At 42.5% G+C, this 25,037-nt stretch overlaps 3 non-coding genes across 3 annotated transcripts; 2 read left to right on the top strand and 1 right to left on the bottom strand.

Annotated features, from left to right (window-relative positions):
* The first annotated feature begins 18,555 nt into the window (after positions 1 to 18,555).
* Positions 18,556 to 18,628, top strand: trnav-aac (transfer RNA valine (anticodon AAC)). The gene has a single exon. It is a non-coding gene; the product is annotated as a tRNA-Val (tRNA).
* Positions 18,629 to 20,817: 2,189 nt separating this feature from the next.
* trnar-ucg (transfer RNA arginine (anticodon UCG)) lies at positions 20,818 to 20,890 on the bottom strand. The gene has a single exon. It is a non-coding gene; the product is annotated as a tRNA-Arg (tRNA).
* Positions 20,891 to 23,039: 2,149 nt separating this feature from the next.
* On the top strand, positions 23,040 to 23,113 carry trnan-guu (transfer RNA asparagine (anticodon GUU)). The gene has a single exon. It is a non-coding gene; the product is annotated as a tRNA-Asn (tRNA).
* The last annotated feature ends 1,924 nt before the right edge of the window (positions 23,114 to 25,037 follow it).

The raw sequence follows: 25,037 nt of genomic DNA, 5'->3' as shown, positions 1-25,037 counted from the left end.
TCTTGTCATACCCATAATGCTCTGGTGAGGGGTAGGGGCCTTCATAAAACTCATTTTCAACAGTGTTGAATTTGTGAGGAAAGTAGCCTTTGGCCATTTCTTCAAAGCCTAATGCTGCAGGTGTCTTAGCCAGACTCATAGGCAGAAAGCTGTATGAATCGATCCAGCGCTGGTTGTAGTCCTCGTCATACATCATAATGACTCGACTACCTTTCATGATGACTAAGGGAGTAATGCATTGTCTCACAAGATACTCGAGCACGACATAACTGTCAAAACCAGCCGCGTTGTGCGCAATGAACGTGTACCCCTTGTACTTTTTGCGTCTAAACTGGCTGATAAATGCAGCCACACAACCAACCCCTGTGTAACAAAACGGGTACGGTTCAACCTTTTCATCCATCTCCATGGCGCAGACATAATTTGCTTCATGTCTCCCGTCATGGTATCTGGTTTCAAAGTCATACAGGATGTATTTTTCAGAGGGTTCCTCCTCTTCCTCTTTAGGCGGAAGCGCTGGATATAACACTGATGTACCATCCCCCCTCTAAGAGCACCGCAGTGCCTACACCGCGGGGCTGTACATTTGTGTCTAGGGCTCTGTTTACAGATCCTGTAGATTTTTCCACACTCCTCACAATATTTAACTGTAGTGCAGGGAATCATGTTGTGTTTAGGGTCAGGTAATCTGTGATTGTTGAAGCACTGCATTGATTTACAAATGCGCTTGCATAGATCACATTTGATTGTGGGGCCTGATTGCTGTTCACATGTGGTGAAGCATACATTACACCTGTGTAGGCAATTATGTAGTAAGGGTGTCTCGTATGTGTTATAGCAGAGTTCACAGACATACGAGCCGCCAAAAAAACCTTTTGGGTTGGTTATCAGGTAATAGTGCTCAGCGTGTAGATACAGCCACACGGTGCGCGGGTGTGGGGTTCCGTGTGTCTGGAAGCAGATTGGCCGTTTTCTAACAGCACCAGCACCAGCTCCGCCGTGATGAAAAATGATTATCTTTGCATCTATTTCCCTCTCAAATCTAGTGACATCACTAAAACCCACCTGCTGTTTGGTGGAAAGACCTACAGATTCCTGTAGTTCTTTAGCTCTGTGTAATATTTCCAGAGCCCCCATTGAGGGATTTTCGGCTCTGATAATACACATACTGAAACATAAATTGTTGTCTGAGGCGTCATTATCAGGATCATACAAATGCTTTCCCTTCCTAGCCAGAATTTCACTATAAGGCACCCTCCCCAGCTTGAGCCGTGTGCCTCCACCCCTCCCTTCTTGTGCCACACTGACCACAAACTCCAGGTCCCCGTCTGACAATGAATCATCATTGCTCTGGATCGCTTGAGCAACTTCATCAACAAAGGCGTCGACGTCATAGCCATTACTGGTCCTCAAGACCGCCTGCACGTCACTAATCAGGGAGGGCCCCCTCAACACGACATTCAGTACACTACCAGCCCGCGATACTTCAATAGCCCTATCTATAACACCGGTTAGACGTTCCCTAACAAGCGCAGGAATCTGTTCAGGGTGAGTATCTATGTCAATGTCCCTAAAGTGTATGGGTTGTCTCAATTCTAAAGCATCAAATGCCGGAATATCCCTGATTGTGATTAAACCAGCGCCATGCTGAAGACCATTAGGACTGGAGGGGGTGTTAACAGTAGACCCATCTGTCAGAGGAGGGTCTGAGATCAGTGAACCAGCCACAGAGGCCTGCTGCCCCTGCAGCTGTCGAGGAGACTCTGGATTAGCATCAGCAGTAGCAGCAGCATCATCACATAGCACACAATGATCATATGGAATCGCATCAGGTACTAGGGCCTGCTGTCCCTGCTCGTATGTAGGACTAGTGACATGCATCAGACAAGCAGGCTGTGAAACAGCATTACCAGCATCATCAGATACTTCATCATCATCATCATCTGCAATGTCACACACAGCCCTCTGATTGTTTTCTTGCTGAACAATGACTGCAACACCGGGGGCATCAGACGTCAGAGCAGGGCGTTTAGCCACACCGCCCTGTGGAAGAAGGCCAATTCTTCTCTTGAGCTGCACAAACTTTTGGCGTGTGTTTTCAGCCCATCTGTCAAAATCTGTGGTGCTTAATGAGGCATTGAGATATTCTGTCTTTGGTGGCGGATGGATGTTCAACATGTTCATTAACTGTGTGTTTTTGGTACGCATTTCAGCAGCCCAGCGTGAGAATTGATCATGTGTCATTGCCCTCATTGTTGTTGAGCCAATATCAGCACCAGCAGCCCCACCATACAGGTTATCACACCCTGCCATTTCTGTCTAGAGAGGTAGAATACAGAGTTTGTGCGTCTGTTATGCAGTCGGCTAAAACTGGTACAGCATGCGTGACATACGATTCTAGTCGCGAGAGTTTTGTGTCATTGTGCTTCACTGCAGCACAGAGATTTGTCAATAGTTCTAACACAGCTTGGTTTACCAGGACCGTGTTATCAGCACTGGCCGGTGTGCTAGCATCTGTTGTAGCAGCAGCAACAGCAGCAGCAGCAGCAGCAGCAGGTGCTACAGCTGATGCACCACCAGCAGAATCAATATCTAGAGCTGACACACCGCTAATCTCTGAAGCCGCAGAATAACAATCACTGTCTGACTCGCTATCTGATGAAGAACAAGTATCAGAGTCACTAGTGTACCCTGCATCAGCCGACCGCATAAGCATAGAAATCTGTTTGCCTCCCTTCCGGACTGGTTCAACAGGAGGTGGAGTAGGAGAAGGAACACTCTCAGAGTCAGAGTCACTACTACTACTATAAGCACCATCAGCTAGCCACTTAAGCATAGAAATTTGCTTCCCACCCTTCCGGACTGGATCAACAGGAGTAACATCAGGTGTATACAACAGCGACCTCTCACGCTCCACCTCGGCGGGTGGTGCGGTGTCCTGACTGTTCAGCAACAAATCATCAAAGTTTATGGTAGGAAAACACACAGCCACATCACCTTGAGATGAAACAGCTGCATCCTCCAGCACACCCCGAGTTGAGTCAGATGCTGTAGAATCCTCCTGAAGATGCAGTGGCCAGGCTGTAGCGTCCTCCACCTGTTGCTGCTCCAAAAAGAAAGTGGCGGCTGCAGTCTCAGCGACCCACTCCGATCCCCAAAGTTCACTCTCCTTATCGACCACCGGTGTCGCTGTAACACAAGAATCGGTCTTCTTCTTCTTCTGCTCCTCCTTCTTCTTCTTCTTCTTCTGTGCAGATCTTGCAGGGGCAGCTCTCAGTCTCTTGGCCGGTTGAAAATCATCTAGATATAAAGACAGACAAACCGTTTGAAAACCATTTAAAAACAGCGTTATAAACAACTCGTTTATTTAAACGTGTTGAAATGCATTTTATATCAATCTCATACCCTCACTATCGTAATCCCAGAGCTGTCTGCTTATCACACGCTCACGACACAGCTCGTCCTTCCTCTGCACCCCCTCCGGAGCCAGTGGTCGCTCCGCGACTCTCGAGCGGCTGGGTAGCACAGGGCCGCTGGGGCTTGCTCCTCCGCACACAGCGCTCTCGACACCCTCTACATTACCAGATAGGATAAAAGATAATTAGCTACACACATACCATTACTATTTTTTTTTAATATAAACCCGCCATCACATGCATACTCACCCCGACTGTTTATTTCAGTTAAAACAGCGTGCTCTCTGCGTCTCTTTAAAGACAGACGGCCTCTTTGCGGCCCTCCAGGATTTTCTGTGAAGCACACCAACATTTTGTAAAAACCACAACTTTCTGATCCTGCTTTAAAACAGGGATACACGTAAGAATAACTCTCACCTTTATCACGCAGGTATGCTTCGCCACGATCATCCGACTCAGCGATGGTCCCTGTTGAGCGGACCCATATTTCCATTAGATTCCCTCAGTAAGAGCATCACCCAAGATAAAACATATTATAAAATATATATATATAAAAGACGGATACATACCTCCAGCAGATGCTGATGATGATTGTGGAGAATCCTCATCCAGCAACGAAATGGATGCGGTACCTGACGGAGTCACGCTATTTTGAAATACAATGTATTCGCTGCAGACGATCTGATATACACGCTATTGAATCGTATAAACCATAAAATCGTCGTCATGCTCTCCACCCACCGGGCGGCGCAATTTTCCTATTGGTCATACCTATGTCTGTGGGTTGTGGCGTGGTGACACGCTGCCGATGCTGGTGTGAGGGTGTGTGTCATGTGTAGCGGGTATTTAAATACCTGCAGAAGGCGCCTGAGGGCCTTTTCTATCGCTTGTTTTATTAGCAAGAATTGTAGGGAACAACCATGATGATCTTTCCGTCAGGTACGTGCGTCGTTTGTTCCACTATCTTTATGACTGTCATAAATAACGGCCATAAAAAGTGACCCCCCTTAATAGCCCCCGCCACATAAACCATTATATACTACTTTTTATATCGTCTCCAAATTAATTTTTTAGTATTGATACAAAACATTAAAGGAAGCACACAGTGGTTTGGTGTTGAACATTTCCATAGATGCATAAACTGAACACTAGACGCCAAGTCTCTTTTCTTAACCGCACAAACTGCATGTATAGTGAGTAATGCGCTTGTTTAGTTCCAGGGAAGAACCAAAGAGGATGAAGATCACATCATACGTAACCAGTTCAACAAAAACATGTGTAGCAGCACCAACCAACTGCCTTGCAACCTTTAGGTGTAGCAGATGATGGTTTCGATCCATCGTTCTCAGCATTATGGGTCCAGCATTCTCCCGCTGCATCACTATGCTTTGAACTTTAGTTGTGTGGGTGGGGCTTGTTATGCTGTTTTGTAAAATACAAACTTATTTGCAAGTTTGGATAACAGTGTTAAGTCATGACCTGGTTTATGGTATATAGCATTACAGCCTGACGAATCCCGTCCCTCGTTCTCTGACATTCGCAGCCAGTCGTCATCGCCCCCTCTCCAAAACTGTCAGCCAATCCCTGCTCTAGCTTGCGTCATCTTCTGCCTAGCAACCAATGAGCCAAGAGCGTCAAGCAAAAAGTCTTCTGTGTTTGAATTGAGGTTTGAAATAAAGGAAAAGAAATAAAAAATGAAAAGGCTAGAAAAAGAACAATATTTCATATATATGTATTATGCGTTATATGTGAATTCCTGCAGTATGAGTGCAAGGATTTAACTCATGCATCTTTCTGAGTCCACAAAACACATAGATTGCTTGAAGATGAAGGCAATACCGAAGGCAATACACACAAAATAGTCAGTTGTGTGGACAACCCTATGGTTTGTGTCTTGTTTCCATGGTTAATGGTTAATGGTTAGTCTGGACTTTGACTGAGTTCAAATCTCAATGGGATCTGGCTTTAAAAAATCCTGTGGTGCTGCATATCAACATCTCACTGTTCTCAAAACATCCAAACATAAAAGAAGGAACTTTCTTCTTTTATATCAGAACCTGATATAAAAAGTTCAAACCTCTAACAGGGCTTCTTCTTAATGCCCATCTGAAATGATGTGCAGTCATATGTATTTTGCTTTGTTTAGACAGTCAGTCTGACAGGTCTGTGTCCCTAACAGAGTACTTGAAAATAACTCAGTTTAGGAGTTAGTCTCTTTAAAAGAATGAGAAAGCATTAGTGTGACAGTCTCTGTGGTGTAATAGGCTCGGCTGTTAATCAAAAGGTTGGTGGTTCATGTCCTCCCAGGGGATGTGAGTCTTCTGGCAATATTTGTTCGGTTTGCACACAAGTGAGTTGAAAGTCAGGAAGACATGCCTACAAGCAAGTAGCGCAGCTTTGATGGTGAAGAATTGAAGCCATTCCTCTCACAATCATTCCAAGACTGTCTCTGTGTTGCAAGTCTTCAAGTGACTTTGACTGAAACAATGGTGGTTTGAGCTCAACCAGGACAGTTGCACTTTGTCATGGCAGGATGTTTATCTATTGAGTTAGACTCAAAGCTTTACAGAAGAGGATTATGGCCACTGTGATATTTTTCTGAGGAAAAAAGTCACAATTCAGACAAAAAGAAGAATTCTAAGAAGAAAGAAAAAAATATGAATTTTGAGATTAGCGTGAAAATTCTAATGAAAAGATGCAAACATCTAGTACAATAATACACAGTGATTGATATGTATAAAAATACTACTAAAACAATAAAAACATGTGATGTAACACGATTCTTGGTAATGTTAACACAATATATTAACACTAAATAACAACCTCTCAAGGTTTGATTGTAGATGTAATAGATCATTTTATAGCTGGTTAGTCAATATTGCAGTTTTTTGACACTTGGGTTCAAAGAAACACTATAATAACATCAACTCTGAATGGAACCCCCACATAACCAACATACTGTTTCTTCCCAACTGTGTGTCATTGTCAGCATCATAATTGAAGGTGAAGCAAAGGGTGGTTTCATCGACCTCTGGGTTATGAGCGCAGCGCACTTCCGCTGTGGACTACATAACGTGGGCGGAGGAAAAGCGGTTGAGGTTGTGGGTGGTAAGCCTGGACCTGGAAAAGGCCTTTGATAGGGTGAACTGGGCTTTCTTGTTCGAGGTGATGGGAAGAATGGGGTTTGGGGAGGAGTTCGTGGGGTGGGTGAAGACGTTATATAGGGGGGTGCGGAGCAGGGTGATGGTTAATGGAATGATGGGCGAGCCATTTTTAGTTCAGGCAGGGGTGCGGCAGGGATGCCCTCTGTCCTCGTTGTTATTTGTTTTATATATGGGAGTGATTAGGGAGGATAATAGGATTAGGGGATTAGCGGCTCCGGGGAGGGGGCAGGATTAAGGTAACGCAGTATGCGGACGATACGACGCTACTGTTGGATTCGGAGGAGAGTTTGAGATGTGCATTGCAGATATTCGAGGATTTCGGGGAGGCCTCCGGAGCGAAGCTGAATAGAAAGAAGAGTCATGTAAAGTGTTTTGGGAAAGAGATGGACAGGAGGGTGGAGGAGGTGGAAGGCATTGGCTACTGTACAGGGCCACTGCGGGTGTTGGGGGTGTGGTTGGAGGAAGGGAATAGAGGGGGAAAGAATTGGGAGGAGGGAATAACGAAATTAAGGGGGGTGCTAGGGAGGTGGAGGAAGAGACGGTTGACACTGACGGGGAAAATACTGGCGGTGAAGGGAGAAGTATTGCCTGCCTGAACATCCGGGTAAGCGAATCACTTTTGTCTTGCAGGCGTGTCGTGTTGTGTGTGTTGTGTGGTTCGTCTGCAGACTGGCGGCAGACTAGCTGTGGTTTGGCACACCTGGGAACCGGCTAGACTTTGAACGGTTCACTGGCTGCTGCATTCCGGTGCTGGTCGGGTACCTTTCTGTTTTGACCGGTGTTTGTTGCTATTTCCTGACTTAGCGCTCGTTGGCCTACCGGTTAGCTTAGCTAGCTAGTTAGCTTGCTAACATGGCCTCTCCCTCTCTCTCTCTCGGTGTGCCACATGTTTAATTATTCCTCTGCCTCCTTTAGCGATAATGATACCTGTATTAAGTGTAAGGTTCTGTTAGCCTTGGAGGCGAGGATCACTGATTTGGAAGCGCGGCTCCGCACCTTCGAACAAAAGCCAGCTAGCCTAGCCCCGTTAGCTGGTGTGGAGCCACCGAGCTCAGGGTCTGTTAGCGGTCCAAGGGCAGCTCCGGAGCAGCCCGGAGAATTAGCCTGGGTGACGGTCCGAAGGAAACATACTCCTAAGCAGAAGCCTACGGCTCATCACCTGCCTGTTCATGTTTCTAATAGATTTTCCCCGCTCAGCGACACACCCGCTGAGAAACCGACTCTGATAATTGGCGATTCCATAGTCAGGAACGTGAAGCTAGAGACACCAGCGACCATAGTCAAATGTATTCCTGGGGCCAGAGCAGGCGACATCGAGGCAAATCTGAAGCTGCTGGCTAAGGCTAATCGTAAATATGGGAAAATTATTATTCACGTCGGCAGCAGTGACACCCGATTACGCCAATCGGAGGTCACTAAAATTAATGTTGAGTCGGTGTGTAACTTTGCTAAATTAATGTCGGACTCCGTAGTTTTCTCTGGACCCCTCCCCAATCTGACCAGCGATGACATGTTTAGCCGCATGTCGTCGTTCCGCCGCTGGCTGTCTAGGTGGTGTCCAGCAAACGATGTGGGCTTCATAGACAATTGGGCCACTTTCTGGGGAAAACCCGGTCTGGTAGTGAGAGAAGGCATCCATCCCACTTTGAATGGTGCAGCTCTCATCTCTAGAAATTTGGCCGAGTTTATTAGCCAACCTAAAGCCTGACAATCCAGGGTGGGGACCGGGATGCAGAGACTCAGTCTAAAACGCCTCTCTGCAGTTTCCTTAGAGCCGCCGCCCCCCTCAAACCACATAGAGACTGTGTCTGCCCCTCGAACATATAAATCAAATAAATCAGAAGTTAACAGAGAAGACTAGCCCCATGGTATAATTTACATATTCGTACCTTAAAGCAGGCATCACGAAGGCTGGAAAGGAAGTGGCGTTCCACAAACTTAGAGGAAATTTTTCTAGCCTGAAAAACAGTCTACTAACATATAAAAAAGCTCTCCGTAAAGCCAGAACTGCATACTATTCATCACTAATCGAGGAAAATAAGAACAATCCCAGGTTTCTTTTCAGCACAGTAGCCAGGCTGACAAAAAGTCACAGCTCTGTTGAGCCCAGTGTTCCCTTAACTCTCAGCAGTGATGAATTTATGAGTTTCTTTACAAATAAAATCACAACTATTAGAGATAAAATTCAGCAGATGCTTCCTATAGCTGCAATAAATGAATCTTCTACTACAGTAGCTCTTGAATCATCTGTAGGACCTCAGTTATGTTTAGACTGCTTCTCTCCCATAGATCTCTCTGAATTTACATCAGTAGTTGCTTCATCGAAATCATCAACGTGTCTCTTAGACCCCATCCCGACTAGACTGCTTAAAGACACCCTGCCATTAATCAACTCATCTTTATTGGACTTGGTAAATTTATCTCTAGTATCAGACTACGTACCACAGGCCTTTAAGACTGCAGTAATCAAACCTTTACTCAAAAAGCCTAGTCTTGATCCAGGAGTCTTGGCTAATTATAGACCAATATCCAACCTGCCATTTATTTCTAAAATCCTAGAAAAAGCTGTTGCTAAGCAGCTATCAGACCACTTACACAGGAATGAACTATTTGAAGATTTTCAATTAGGATTTAGAGCACATCATAGTACAGAAACAGCACTGTTGAAAGTTACCAACGATCTTCTCTTAGCCTCAGATAATGGACTTGTTTCAATACTTGTCCTCCTAGACCTTAGTGCAGCATTCGACACCATTGACCACAATATCTTATTACAGAGACTGGAGCATGTGATTGGTATCAGAGGAACAGCGTTAAAGTGGTTCCAATCCTATTTATCGGAAAGATTCCAGTTTGTTCATGTCCATGATGAACCTTCCACACGAACAAAAGTTAGTTATGGAGTTCCACAAGGCTCCGTTCTAGGACCGATTCTTTTCACCCTGTACATGCTTCCTTTAGGATATGTCATTAGGAAGCACTCTATTAATTACCACTGCTATGCAGATGACACTGCATAGCTGTGGTATATCAATATCTATCTATTAAACCTGTTAACACAAACCAGTTAACCAGACTTCAAGCCTGTCTAACTGACATAAAGGCCTGGATGACCAGTAACTTTTTACTTTTAAACTCGGAGAATACAGAAGTCATTATATTTGGGCCAAAAAATCTCAGGAATAACTTTTCTCAAATAATAGCTACTCTAGATGGCATAGCCCTGGCCTCCAGCACTACAGTAAAAAACCTTGGAGTTATTTTTGACCAGGACATGTCCTTTAACTCACACATAAAACAAATCTCTAGAACTGCATTCTTTCACCTGCGCAACATTTCCAAAAATAGGAACATCCTGTCTCAAAATGATGCAGAAAAACTAGTCCATGCATTTGTTACCTCAAGGCTAGATTACTGTAACTCATTACTATCTGGATGTCCCAATATCTCCATAAAAAGCCTCCAATTAATCCAGAATGCCGCAGCTAGAGTCCTGACAGGAACTAGCAAGAGAGATCATATTTCTCCTATATTGGCTTCTCTTCATTGGCTCCCTGTAAAATATAGAATAGAATTTAAAATCCTTCTTCTCACATACAAATCCCTTCATAATCAAGCTCCTTCATACCTTAAAGACCTCATAGTACCATATTATCCCAATCGACCACTTCGCTCTCAGAGTGCAGGTCTACTTGTGGTTCCCAGAGTTTCCAAAAGCAGAATGGGAGGCAGAGCCTTTAGTTATCAAGCTCCTCTCCTATGGAACCAGCTCCCAGCCTGGGTTCAGGAGGCAGACACTCTCTATATTTTTAAGGATAGACTTAAAACCTTCCTCTTTGACAAAGCATATAGTTAGGGCTGGCTTCAGGCAACCCTGAACCATCCCTTAGTTATGCTGCTATAGGCCTAGACTGCCCGAGGACTATCGGTGCACTGAGATCCCCTACCCTAACCCCCCCCTTTTCCCTTCCCCTCCCCTCTCTTCTCTCCTCCCACCTCGTGTATATTCCACCATTGAATCTTACTAACCTTGTGTTCTCTCTCTCCCCTAGTTTGTGCTCTCTCCCTTTCTCTCTATTCTCTCTGTACCTTCTGCAGGTGTCCCTGGTCCTGGAGCTGTATATCGCTGATGTGCAGTTACTGGTCCCACCAACCTGCCGTGTCTATTTGTTGTTTATTGTTGCTGTTCTTTTCTCTCTGCTCTATCCACTCACCCCAACCGGTCGAGGCAGATGGCCGCCCAAACTGAGCCCGGTTCTGCTGGAGGTTTTTTCTTCCGTTAAAGGGAGTTTTTTCCTCTCCACTGTCGCCAAGTGCTTGCTCATAAGGGAATTGTTGGGTTTTTAGTTTTAGTTTTTGTAAAGTGCCTTGAGATGATTTGTATTGTGATTTGGCGCTATACAAATAAAATTGAATTGAATTGAATTGAATTGAATTTTTCTTGTATCACTTTGTATATCAGTGATTCTCAAACTGTGGGGCGCGCCCCACTGATGGGGCCTGACGCCGTGACAGGTGGGGAACTTTGAACTCTGTATTATTTATTTAGAAGTTATTTTGAATAAATTTGAATATTTTAAGTTTGAAATAAGTTTCATTGTCATTTTTGGGGGTGAAATGGGGCTTGAAACTGTATGCTCGGCCTTAAGTGGGGAATGGCAGGAAAAGTTTGAGAACCATTGGTGTATATAATTGTATTATATTTGTCTTATCTTATTTTTACCTATGTTACTTTTTATCTTATTTTGCTATCGTCTTTTCAAGACGGTTTTCGGTATAACTGAGCTACTGTGACCAACTAATTTCAAACAAGAGGAGCAAGAAATCAAACTTTGAATGAACTAATAAAGAAAATGAGTAATTGATCGTGAACAGGGCGTCACATGGTCACTGTCCCACATGTTTCTGATCACAGAGGTCATAAACAGCAGGGTTCTGTGCTGTAATGGTTAGCACTCTGGACTTTGAATCCAGTGATCTGAATTCAAATCTCAGTGGGATCAGCTTAAAACAACAGCAAGGTCTTGTTATGAAACATGACTTACAATGTAGCTACCAACATAATGAAATCCTGAGACAGACAGTTCAATTCCCTTTACTGTGATAGTGCAGTCTCATTGGTCTGAGTGATGCAAGACTAATTTTTTTCTTTAAGTTAGTAAGTTTTAAAAATGTTTTATAAAATGGGAACAATAATTTCTTTTTCCTCCCAGCAAGAAGTCTAGGGGTAATCATGGACTCAGACTTGAATTTTAACAGCAATATTAAATTAACTACATCATCAGCATTTTACCATCTCAAAAACGTTGTCAGGTTCAAAGGGATCATGTCTAAACCAGACTTGGAGAGACTCATCCATGCATTTATCTCCAGCAGGTTAGACTACTCTAACGGCCTGCTCACAGGGCTCTCAAAACTAGAACCAGGAACTACAACCACATTACTCCTGTTCTCAGATCTCTGCACTGGCTTGCTGTCGCTCAGAGAATGGACTTTAAAACAGCACTTCTTGTGTATAAGTCTCTGCACCCCTGTACATCTCTGACATGTTGATGCCGTATGAACCATCTCGACCTCTGAGAACATCAAGGACAGGCCTTCTACTCATGCCCAGAGTCAAGACTAAACATGGAGAAAGAGTGTTTCAGTTTTATGCAGCTAAAACCTGGAATAGTCTTCCTGATGATGTTACACAAACCTCATCTCTGTCAATGTTTGAGTCAAGCTTAAAAACTTTTCTTTTTAGCTCTGCGTACAACAACTAAAAGTGTTTTATCTACATTATTTTTTCTCTAATTTCAAGTAAATTTCCTACTATTTACTGTTTCTCATTTTGATTTTTGCCAATGTACATTTAATGTGTCTTTTATTTCTGTAAAGCACTTTGAATTACTCTGTGTATGAATTGTGCTATATAAATAAACTTGCCTTGCCTAAGTATCTAAGTATTATATTTAAGAATTTACTAAATAATTTCCCAAATGCAACCACAGGGGGGCACAATCCAGTGTCTTCATGTGCCGGTCCCAGGTCCGGGTAAATGCAGAGGGTTGTGTCAGGAAGGTCCTCCGACATAAAATTTCAGCCACATCAAACATGTGAATCACAAATACGACTCCATACCAAATCGGTCCTAGCCCAGGTTAACAATGACCACCACTGGTGCTGTTGACCCACAGGGTGCCAGTGGAAACTGCACTACTGTTGGTCAAAGAAGGAGAGGAGGAAGGTGGGTTCGTAGGCAAAGAGAGAAGAGGAAGGGCAGGAGTGTAGGACTTAGTGTAGGGAGTCTGAATGTAGGGACTTTGTCAGGGAAAACTAGAGAGTTGGCTGATATGATGGAGAGAAGAAAGGTGGATAGCTTGTGTGTTCAGGAGACCAGGTGGAGAGGTAGCAAGGCCTATAGATTAGGAGCAGGGTTCAAGCTGCTTTATCATGGTGTGGATGGAAAGAGGAATGGAGTAAGAGTTATCCTGAAGGAGGATCTTGCTAGGAATGTTCTGGAGGTGAAGAGAGTGTCAGATAGGGTGATGAGTCTGAAGCTGGAAGGTGAATGTTGTCAGTGGTTATGCCCCACAGGCAGGATGTGAGTTAGAAGAGAAGGAGAAATTCTGGAGGGAAATGCATGAGGTGATTCAGGGTATCCCTAGTGGTGAGAGACTGGTGATTGGGGCAGATTTCAACACACGTTGGTCAGGGAAACGGAGGTGACGAGGAAGTGAAGGGTAAGTTTGGTATGCATGACAGGAATGCAGAAGGACAGATGGTAGCAGACCGCAAAAAGGATGGAAATGGCTGTAGTGAACACATTTTTCCAGAAAAGGGAGGAGCATAGGGTGACATATAAGAGTGGAGACAGGAGCACATAAGTTGATTACATTTTGTGCAGACGTTCCAACCTGAAAGAGATCAGTGACTGTAAAATAGTGGCTGGGGAGAGTGTAGCCAGACAGTATAGGATGGTGGTGTGTAGGATGACTGGTGGTGAGGAAGATGAAGAGGATAAGGGCAGAGCAGAGGACCAAGTGGTGGAAGTTGAAAACAGTGTTGTGTGGCTTTCAGTGAGGAGCTGAAACAGGCTCTGGGAGGTCAGGAGGTTGTTCCAGATGACTTTCATGCCAAGAAAGAGTATCACAGTTTCAATATTTGCTTTGAGAATTCTGATGGAGAAGTACAGAGAAGGCCAGAAGGAGCTGCATTGTGTCCTTGTAGATTTGGAAAAAGCGGATGACGGTGCTGAGAGAGGAGCTGTGGTTTTGTATGAGGAGTGACAGAGAAGTATGTTCGAGTGGTGCAGGACATGTATGAGAGCTGTAAGACAGTGGTGAGGTGTAGGGTGTAGGGGTCACAGAGGAGTTCAAGGTGGAGGTGGGGCTGAATCAAGGATCGGCTTTGAGTCCCTTCTTGTTTGCTGTGGTGATGGACAGGCTGACAGATGAGGTTAGACAGGAATCTGGACCATGATGTTTGCAGATGGCATTGTCATCTGTAGTGAGAGCAGAGAGCAGGTGGAGGAAACTCTAGAGAGGTGGAGGTTTGCTCTGGAAAGGAGAGGAACGAAGGTTAGTCGCAGTAAAACAGAGTACATGTGTGTAAATGAGAGAGACTCAAGTAGCATGGTGAGGTTACAGGGAGTAGAGGTGAAGAAGGTTGAGGATTTTGAATATTTAGGGTCAACCGTCCAGAGCAACAGAGAGTGTGGAAAAGAAGTGAAAAAACGTGTGCAAGCAGGTTGGAACGGGTGGGGGAAAGTGTCAGGTGTGATGTGTGACAAAAGAGTGTCAGCAACAATGAAAGGAAAGGTGTAAGAGACAGTGGTGAGACCAGCAATGTTGTCTGGTTTAGAGACAGTGGCACTGAGAAACAGACAGGAGGCAGAGCTGGAGGTAGCAGAGCTGAAGATGTTGAGGTTCTCTCTGGGAGTGACGAGGATGGATAGGATCAGGAATGAGTACATCAGAGGGACAGCTCATGTTAGATGTTTTGGAGAAAAAGCCAGGGAAGCCAGATTGAGATGGCTTGGACATGTTCAGAGGAGGGACAGTGAATACACTGGTAAAAGGATGCTGAGGAAGGAGGCCTAGAGGAAGACCAAAAAAGAGGTTCTTGGATGTAGTGAAGGAGGACATGAGGATAGTTGGTGTGGATGTGAAGGATACAGAGGATAGGGTTAAATGGAGGCAGATGATTCACTGTGGCAACCCCTGAAGGGAGCCGCCAAGAGGAGGAGAAGAAGAAGACAGCCAGTTCTGTGAGATACACTAAACCATAACCTAACTTTGGTCACTAGAGAATTGCTACCTAGAGGGGGAACTGATGTCCCACTGTGTTTGTGTGCTAACATGCAATAGAACAGTCTGTGTTCACATTTCAAAGAAAAACAGATTTGGACTCATTTGCTCAATGTTTATTTATATTTTTTTAAGATTGTTTGTTTGATAGAAATTAAAGAAAACAGCCTTTAAAAAGTGATGAAAGCCACTCGGCCTCAACAACTTGCTCATACAACTCTAGGCCAGTTGAAACTGATATATTTAAAAACAGAAAAATGTTTAAACATTTGTTTTATTTTCTAACAAGTGGAGGTTAAAGTGTGTTAATGGGTGTGGAAACTGTACAGAAATACTGGGGAGGTATAAAAAGTAATGTGTCCATTTATTATTGCAGAAGAACCAAATAGAAGGACCTATATTCAGATATCATGGCTGCACTAGCTACAACAATGACCACACAAACTTTTATAGACAACAAAAATACAAACTGCATTAAATACAGTGGAGGTGCACCTATTGTTTACTTCAGTGGCTTTGTTAAAATGTCCATATAAAATAATACCCTGAACCACACACAGTAATTCTATTTTTTAAAAGATGTATTTTCTTCTGTGCTTCAAGAGCAGTGTAAAATTTCATTGGCTGTAAATGAATTTCCACTATACATGACTGGCCCCAGACAGACTAACTCTTCTTCTATTCTATACAAAGAATTAGTCTGGAATGTCTTTGGTTGAGATCAATTTACAGGGGGGTGGCAATGGACACAGAATAAACGAATGAGAGAAATGAACGATATGACGTGTACGCTATCAGATGCAGCTACACAGAGATTGCGTCATAGCTACATTTCGTAAGCTCAGGATGAGTTTTCCATAAGTGATATTCAACAGTCAAGGCAAGAGCTCTGTTTTTGCACCAGCCTTGAAAGTTGGAGAAGTACTACAACATGGTAATTTACAGATGTTTATCCATTGGCTGGGAATCCAACCCAGACCTCCCACGTGGCAGACAAAAATTCTTCCATTGAACCACCAATGCATCTGGCTCGCCTAGAAACTGATGTCTCCGCAGCTTGACACCTGGTCTTATACATTTGATAGAGAGCAGTTTGTCCAGTGTCCTCCCTGGATCAAAAATCTCCATGTCACTGAATTAGTCTGGAATGTCTTCAGCAGAGATCAGTTTTCAAGGGGCCATGACACGCGCAGTAGTGTTGATACGCTAGTGAATATGTTGTCATTCAAAATTTGTGTATTTTTATAGTAACAATCAGGGTGGTCGAGCGGTCTAAGGCGCTGCATTCAGGTCGCAGCCTCCTCTGGAAGCGTGGGTTCAAATCCCTCTCCTGACAAGCCAGATCAGATTAGTGTGTTTCAAAAGACAACTTTGTGTCAAACTGCTTTAACCCTTTGGGGTCTGAGGGGGTTTTTGGGGCCTGGACAAATTTTGACATGTCCTGACATTTGTGCTTTTTTCAGTGTTTTTTAAACATATTAATGTCTAAAGTCTAATAACACTGTAATCAGCACAAAATTGGCTACAATAATATGTGAGCAGCAAGTTTATACATTATTGTGTTTTTGAGAAAAAAGTGTTTATGCATGGTTAGTGAAAAACTACAATTTTTTACTCACTGAAATAAGACCATAAAACACAAACAGAACATTGGTTCACAAGACTTTGGAGACCTGCATGTTGTAGGCTAAAGTGTTTACGTCAGAGTGCTGTGAATGTCATCTTGTTCACACATTCACAGTAAACAATACACTGATTTAAATTTTCTAAGACACTTTTTGTCCAGAAAGGCTATATGCAAGAGGGTGTGGCTCAGGATGAATAGTCATGTGATTTACCTGAGAACACAAAAGACGCACTGAACGACCAGACAAAGGCGCGCATAATGAGCCTTTCAGTCAATGTAGATGGGACGGATTAGTGCTGTACAATACAAAACAATGAGGAGCCAAACGATCCTCATTTGAGTTAAAATCAGTGTTTTTACTCTGAGGACAAGCTAAACTATTTGTCTCTGTGTGGAATGTAAGGAGCACCGCTTCACGTGCGTAACGCGCCATCATCCAAATGCGCCGAAAAAGTGAGTAAATTCTATGATGAAGTTTGATATTTTGTGTCATTTCTCGGGGGCGTGCACATATTTACCTGGTTCACCTGAGATTATTTACATGTGAACAGTGGACAGTGTACAAGGCGGGACCGCATTACCTGTAATGAGGTGAGACAGGAAAAAACGGACTTCTCCTTACGTTCATACGGATTAAATAAAAAGTGATGATTTGTTTTTGACTTGAATTGTTTCACTCAAAAGAAAACATTTCAAACTTTCTAGCCATATAATTCTTATTTTTATGAGCCAAGTATTCGCTGAGATTCTGGTTGTTTTATTTACGCGTCTGTGAAGAGAAATGGCAGAGACAGAAAAGTCCGAGAGCGCACCCTGTCGGCTTTCTTTATTTAAAAAAAGCACAATGTTTTGTTGTTATTATGATGGTATACCACTAAAACTAGACCCTTTACAGATTTGAATGATATACTTCTTTTATCTGTACGATCAGAATTGACGGAGTAATTTAAGTTTGTTTCGGCCTTATCAGAAAAAGATGCGTCAAAACGCGTCGGCGCGTGCGTCGACCCTAGAGGGTTAAACCATCTTATCAAGGATTTTGGAACAGAGTGCAGATATTGGTGACCCACATCATGCCAGTCTCATGAAATGGCAACATGTTGACTGAAGAAGTGTGCTGGACCCACCATCCCAAGGTCGATGGACTAAAACCATCCTCCGTACTGAAGCAAACATAATACTTGAGGTTTTGTTGTCTTAACATCACTTCTAAAAGCAAGATTTATGACATGAATAGGATTCATACCAATCTGTGCACTGTACAGTGAATTAGCAGTCCATCACCCTAACCACTCAGTCACCTCCTCACAGCTTTGTTACTGTTTACAGTACATTATCAGTGAAGACCAATACAGAGAAAACTACAAACTGAAAGCAACACTTAGATCGCTCAGTCATGGTGACCAATGCATCACAATCTGACCTTAATGTTGTCAGAACATTAAGGTCAGATTTATCTTTATGAATTAGTCTGACTATATTCGGAGACTCGGTTCTTTGGGAGCTGGAATTGTTTATTTTATTTCAGTGTAGCTGAAATATGTTGAATGTGCAGCTGAACTTCCTTTATTCACTACTCATTGTGCTGATAAGTTATTGACTGATATCTCATGTTTCAGAAAAGTACTGTTTTATTTATTATTGCTGTTTTTCTTCAACACGTCCCACTGAGATTTGAACTCAGATCAGTATTTTAATGGAAGACTGCCTGGGAATACCAGCTGAAGGATAAGGACTGAAGAGTATGGACTGCACATGTTATTGGCAGTGACATGGAGATGTTTGATCAAGGGGGGAACATGTTGTAGTACTTTTCTTTTCCAACTTTCAAGGCTGGTGCAGGGGCCTTCTGTGTGTAAGGCAAACATGTTAACATCTACACTACAGGAACACAACTGTATGTTTTGAAGAAATCTCTCAGGGCTCCTTTATGATTTCCTAAAGATGACACACAGTTGGATCATTTGAATTTAGCTTCTCCTAAGGACGTGCCCTATGGGCTTATTGTACAATGTTGCATTTCCCAGTGCCATGTTCTCAGCTTCAAACGTGTGTCAGTTTCTGTAGTGTAGTGGTCATCATGTTTGTTTAACACACAAAATGTCCTTGGTTCAAAACTGGGCAGAAATGATCTTAGTTTCAAAAAACATGCAGCTTGACAAACTTACCAACCATAGCTGTGACCTCTTTGTAGCTCCATTTGATGCGCTGAATTACTCCTGAAAGGAGTTGGTTTGCAGGACACTGATCAGAGACTTTTTGGAGTGGTCTCAGCCTATCCACCTGTTCCTGAACGTGGACACGTTAAAGGAGCTCATCATAGACTTCAGAAGGAGGACACCGATGGAGCCCATCACCATTCAGGGTGAGGGGGGAGTGTCGTGGAGCACTACAAGTAGAATCTACTGGTCAGCCTGCTGTGAGGCACGACAGGGAAGTGAGTACCCAGCTTCTGGAATGGCCAGTAATAACCATCGATAATGATAACCCATGGATCCTCGCACATAGTAGCTGGTACACTCTCTGAAGAGCACAGAGAACAGGTGATGAGAGTTATGTGTAGAGGACGAAGCCAAAGTCACCTTCAGTGAGTGTGTTACTCCTCTTCTCTGACCTCGTTTTCTGAGGTAGCATTTTCGAAGCATGTGTTCTTTTTAGCCCATGATAAGAGTGGTCGCCCAAACTGAGCCTGGTTTTGCTGCAGGTTTTTTCTTCCGTTAAAGGGAGTTTTTCCTCTGCACTGTCACCAAGTGCTTGCTCAAAAGGTATTTGTTGGGGTTTTGATTTTTGTAAACTGCCTTAAGATGATTGTATTGTGATATGGCACTATACAAATAAAACTGAATTGAATTGAATTGAATTGAATTGAATTGAATTGAATTGAATTGAATTGAATTGAATTGAGTGATTGAAGGCAAATCTGTTTGAAGTACAAATTTGTACTGCAACTGAACACCACAGGTAAAGAAACAGTATTGTCTGTATTGAATAGACATTTTCCATCAATGGAAAATCTATCCTTTCAGCAGATTTCTTCACACTTGGACTAGATCTAGGGGTTCGACTAATACAGCATTGCAATTAAACACAGCCATGTATATTAGAAAAGGTTATGCATATTAGTCTGAGACAAATTACAGCAAGGTAGAAAATAAGAGGTTTCCACACCTAGTAACACACCTTAACCTACACTTATGTGCAGAGAAATGTTTTTTTTTGAAAATAAAACAAATGCACATATTTCAGTTTTAAATACAGCAAATTAAGCTTCACTATAAATTGTTGTGGCTGAGTGGTTAAAGCAAAGGACTTGAAATGCATTGGGGTCTCCCTGAGCAGATTTGAATCCCCTCAACAATGAGTTGTCCCTTAGGAATCATCATCTAGTGTTAGTGATGTATATACTTTCCCACTTGAGTTTGACTTTCAAGATAAAGTGGTAGTGGTGCACACTGACCACATAAAGTCAGTATGTTGTCTGCTGTTGATGTCGGTTACACCTCCAGGCAAATACACTCACTCCTATAGAGAATTCAGGGTCATCAGTCAACCTAACGTGCATGTTTTTGGACTGAAGTACCTGGAGTAAACCCACACAGTCATGGGGAGAACATGTATATTATATTCTTTTATTTGTAATGATTAATAACAACACATTTATAATCAATAATCTTTGAACACCAAATAAGAGCATTCACGAAGAAGATGGGACTCAAACCTGTGTGCAGAGCACAACGGATTAGCAGTCTATCACCTTAACCGCTCAGTCACCTTATCACATTGTTCTGAATGTTTAAAGTAGTTGATCTGTGCAGAATTTCCAGGTTTACTGCAACAGTAACTGTAATGTCTAATTACAGTCTAATGTTACTGCACTGATTCATAATCTGTCATCATGGAACCACTATATGAAAATAATTCAGGTTAAACTGAGCTCTGCCCTGTAACTATGATCAATTTAATCACCTGCATAAGACAGAAATCTTAATATTAACTGCTTGACATAGATTGGACAACACCAAGGTCATGGGTTCCAGCCCCCATACTGGTCATTGTTTTGACACGTCTGTAACTTTAGAATTAAAATGCATCTGACAAAAGTCTAAAGTGTGAAATGTAATTGTAGAATCCAATCGTCTCTGTGCCCTACCCCTATTTCCAGGAGCAACAGAGGGCAGAGTGGAGGATCAAAAAAGACTTAAGATGTTATAAACATAAGTAGGAAACTAGCCGTGGAACTCAAGGAACATGGGTAAAGCATCCTTAGTGGTCAGCTTACTGTAGACCAAACTCCAACACATCCAGCTGGAGTCAAACTCAAACCACGAAGGGACTCGAACCCTCAATCTTCTGATCCGAAGTCAGACGCCTTGTCCATTAGGCTACGTGGTCAGTTTTTTTTTTTGTACTAAACCATGAATCAATGAGCAGGTTCTGGACAAACAGAAAGGTAGATTAAAATCTGAACTGTCTGCTCAAATGTCTTCATGGATGGAATCTGAATTTTACTTCATCACTTTCACCTTATAAATCATAATCTTGATTACAACATCGTAGTGCATCAGTGATGCTGGTGTAGTGGTGAGCATAGCTGCCTTCCAAACAGTTGCACTGGGTTTGAGTCCCAAGCATTGCAAGTACATTACCACTGCAAAAATGAATAACAAGGCCAAATTTGTAGTAGTAGCTTCTATGGCCAAGCAGTTGACACTTAGCACTACACTGAACCATAACCTAACTTCAAAATGCTGAAAGAATGTACAGGAGCAAGAGATAAAATCAGAGAGTAAACAATTTATTGAAAACTGCATTTAAACAGGTTGTTCATCAGCTGATCAAAAGTTTAAGAAAATAGCCCAAAAAAAAAACCCTAAGACAGAACTAAGTGTAAAAAAAAATCACTAGTAAGGAGCCCCACCGTTCTGGAACTGGCATCTGTTTTTGTAAAGTTCTCCTGCCATCAATGCCCAAACATTCTCAACTGAACTTAGATCAGGAGAACACGCAGAATGGTCCAAACATCCAAGTCCCCGGCACAGCAGCCTAGAAAGCTGTAACAACTAAGTGCTGACACATGGCAATTTAAAACCACTTCTGCACTGTCCGAGAATCGAACCCAGCTCTCACACATGGCACGCAGGAACGCTTCCATTTCATCACCAATGCCTCTGCTCCTCCTACAAGCTGATGTCTTCACATCATGACACCTGATCTGACCATGAAATGTCAACATGCTCACTGTGCGCTGGGCACTTACCACTACCAGCTACTGAGAGGGGCTGCCCAAACACACCCAAATGAAAGTAATTAAAGTGGAATCATATGCAATATTATTACAATATTAATATACAGTATTAATAAAATACAATATTCACAATGCAATATATTCCTGTTACATTGATGTGACCCATCCATCTTCTATACCCACTTATTCCTGAACCAGGGTCACAAGGATCTGCTGGAGCTCTTTTTTGGCTGCCCGACTCAGATGTGACCACTTATTTTGTATTAATACTAAAAATATTTATATAATACAGTTTTTTTTATATCTTTGTAGACAGAAACAGCAACAGACTAACTCAACAACAGCAACACAACAGTCATCCAGGCCAGGTAGCTCCTTCAGCAACAACAGAGACTGACTGTTACACACTGAATGTCCACGTAGTATATACACAGAGGCTTCTTTTCAAATCATTTACACTCATCAACATGTGAAATTAACACATTACCTGGAAAACTATGCCATGCATGAACTACCAAACTGAACAGTGAAATGAACTACTAACAGATTTGGACTTAAAGGAAAGTCTGTAAGTTGTTGCAACAGTGCTGTTATTTCCTCTGATTGATTTTTACAGCAGATGTGTCTCTCTCTCTCTGTCTTATATGGTTTCTGTCTCTTTCAATGAATGATGAACAACTCCTGTGCAGTCGAGCACAACCACAACCACAATCAACCACATGCTTGTGTGGAGCTACTCTGGTTTCCTCCCACAGTCCAAAAACATGTATGTCAGGTTGGTTGGTTATTCTAAATTGCCCATAGGAGTGTGTCAAGTTTTTCTTTGTAACTCAGCACTTGGTGAACTACGAGGACTGAAGGAACTGTTTGTGTCGAAGTTGAGAAGGTTAGCGTTGACACAGTGGCTCAAAAATGAAGCCATTACACATAAACATAGTCAATTGGGTGCACAGCCCTATGCTTTGTGTCTTGTTTCCATGGTGTAATGGTTAGCCATCTGGACTTTGACTTGATCCCAATTATATCCCAGAGGGATGGGATCTGGCTTTAAAAAATCCTGTGGTCCTGCACATCAACATCTTACTGTTCTCAAAACATCCAAACATAAAAGGTGGAACTTTCTTCTTTTCATACATATATAAAAAGCTCAAACCTCACACAGGGCTTCTTCTTAATGCCCACCTGAAATTATGTGCAGTCATATGTATTGTGCTTTGTTTAGACAGTCAGTGGGAAACCAGGTCTGAAAATGTGTTGCTAAGAGAGGAAATGAAAATGAAAAATGTTCCACTGACAGTCTCTGTGGCGTAATAGGTCAGTGCATTCGGCTGTTAACTGAAAGGTTGGTGGTTCAAGTCCACCCAGGGACGTCTCCCTTCTGGTGACTTGTCTGTATTCAGAGTTTGCCCACAAATGAGTTGGAAGTCATACCTCCAAACTAATAGCACAGCTTTGATGGTGAAGTATTGAAGTCGTTTCTGTGTTACAAGTCTTCAAGTGCCTTTATTTGTCTGAAACAACGGCAGTTTGAGCTCAACCAGGTCAGCTGCACTTTGTCATGGCAGCATGTTTATCTATTCAGTTAGTCTCAAAGCTTTACAGAAGAGGATTATGGACACTGTGATATTTGTCTGAGGGGAAAAGTCACAATTCAGAGAAAAAGAAGAATTCTGAGAAAAAAGTCAGAGAAAAAAAAAGCAAATTATCAAAGGTTGAGTCGTGGCAATTAGACTTTCAGTTCCAATGTATCTCTGTCAGATAAATTGCAGGTTTCAGTCCAACTTTCTCTTAGACTAATGAAGCCACCTGGATGGGTGGTGAAACGTTGAGGCCTTAAAACTGAAAGTCCAGTTGCTATGACTCAACCTTTAGATTCTTAGTAATGTTAACATAGTATATAAACACTTGGTTGTAGTAGAATAGATGTTATAGTTAATTTTATGGCTGATTAGTCAATAATGAAGTTTTCTGACACTTGGGTTTGAAGTAAAGCTATAGTAACATCAGCTCTGAATGGAACCCCCACATCCCCAACACACCGTTTCTTCCCAACTGTGTCATTGTGTCAGTATCATAATCTAAAGGTATAGAAAAGGATGGTTTCGATCCACTGGCCTTTGGGACCAGGACCACTACAGCAGCAGGATGATAAACAAGAACCAGGACCCATATTTTATTCACCAAGACCACTACAAGAATGAATTTAACCACTTAAAGCCCACTGTTGCAGAATTACAACATCACTTTTAACAACTCTCTGTTGTTGCCGAAGGAGCTACCTGGCCTGGATGACTGTTGCAGTCAGCTCACCTCAGTTAGCAGTTAGCTCATTATTTTGCAGTTGTATTTCATTTCACAGTGGTCTATAAATGGGATCACAAAAGATTTAACGTCATCAGCAAATGACATAGCACTTTATTACACAGATACATTTTTACTGGAGACTTTAGTATAAATACTATTCTGCAATAGTAACAGTCTACTTACAGTCTAATGTTACTGCACTGATTCATAAACTGTCACCATGGAACAACCATATGAACATAATTCAAGTGTGACACTGATGCAACTGAGCTCTGCCCTATAACTGTGATTAGTTTTACGACTGGAATAAAACATCCATCCATTATCCATACCCACTTATTCCGACTTAAAATGTTGAAATAAAGAAAATCAAAAAGGCTTCATCCTGGACAGGTCACCAGTCCATCACAGGACCAATATTAAATATTACTTTTTAAAAATACTTTAAACAAGACATGTTTTTGTTTTAAATATCTCAAATTCAGTACATGTGCAAGTTGTTGTGGCCAAGCGGTTAAGGTGATGGGTTTGGCAAAGGTTGGAATCCTCTTAACAGTGGTCTGTTATTCAAAAATGCACTACATTTATGTCTTCTTGCCTTAGTGGACTTTGAGGACTGAAAAAAATGTGTTGCTGTGTGTGTTCCAGTTAGGTTAGGTTAATGCTGACATCCTGTCTCATTTGAATGAGAGGGAACCAACAAACACAGTGTACTGTCATTATGGTTTTGATGTCAGTTCCCCCTTCAGATAGTGTTTCCATAGTAACAGAGGTTAGGTTATGGTTCAGTGTAGCACAGAGAACTGGGGCCTGTTTCAGAAAGTGGGTTTAGTGAAAATCCAGAATGTATTAACTCTGAGATGAGGGCTACTCAGGGATTTTGGTTTCACAAAGCGTGTTCAGATTGACTCTGAGTCAGTTACCGTGGTAACTCACTCTGTAACCCAAACCTGCTCGCTGGCATGTTTTATAAACCGAGTTCTTCCTGAG

Source organism: Mastacembelus armatus, unplaced genomic scaffold (genome assembly GCF_900324485.2).
Source record: "Mastacembelus armatus unplaced genomic scaffold, fMasArm1.2, whole genome shotgun sequence".
NCBI lineage: Eukaryota > Metazoa > Chordata > Actinopteri > Synbranchiformes > Mastacembelidae > Mastacembelus > Mastacembelus armatus.
This window is presented reverse-complemented; position numbering and strand designations above follow the sequence as displayed.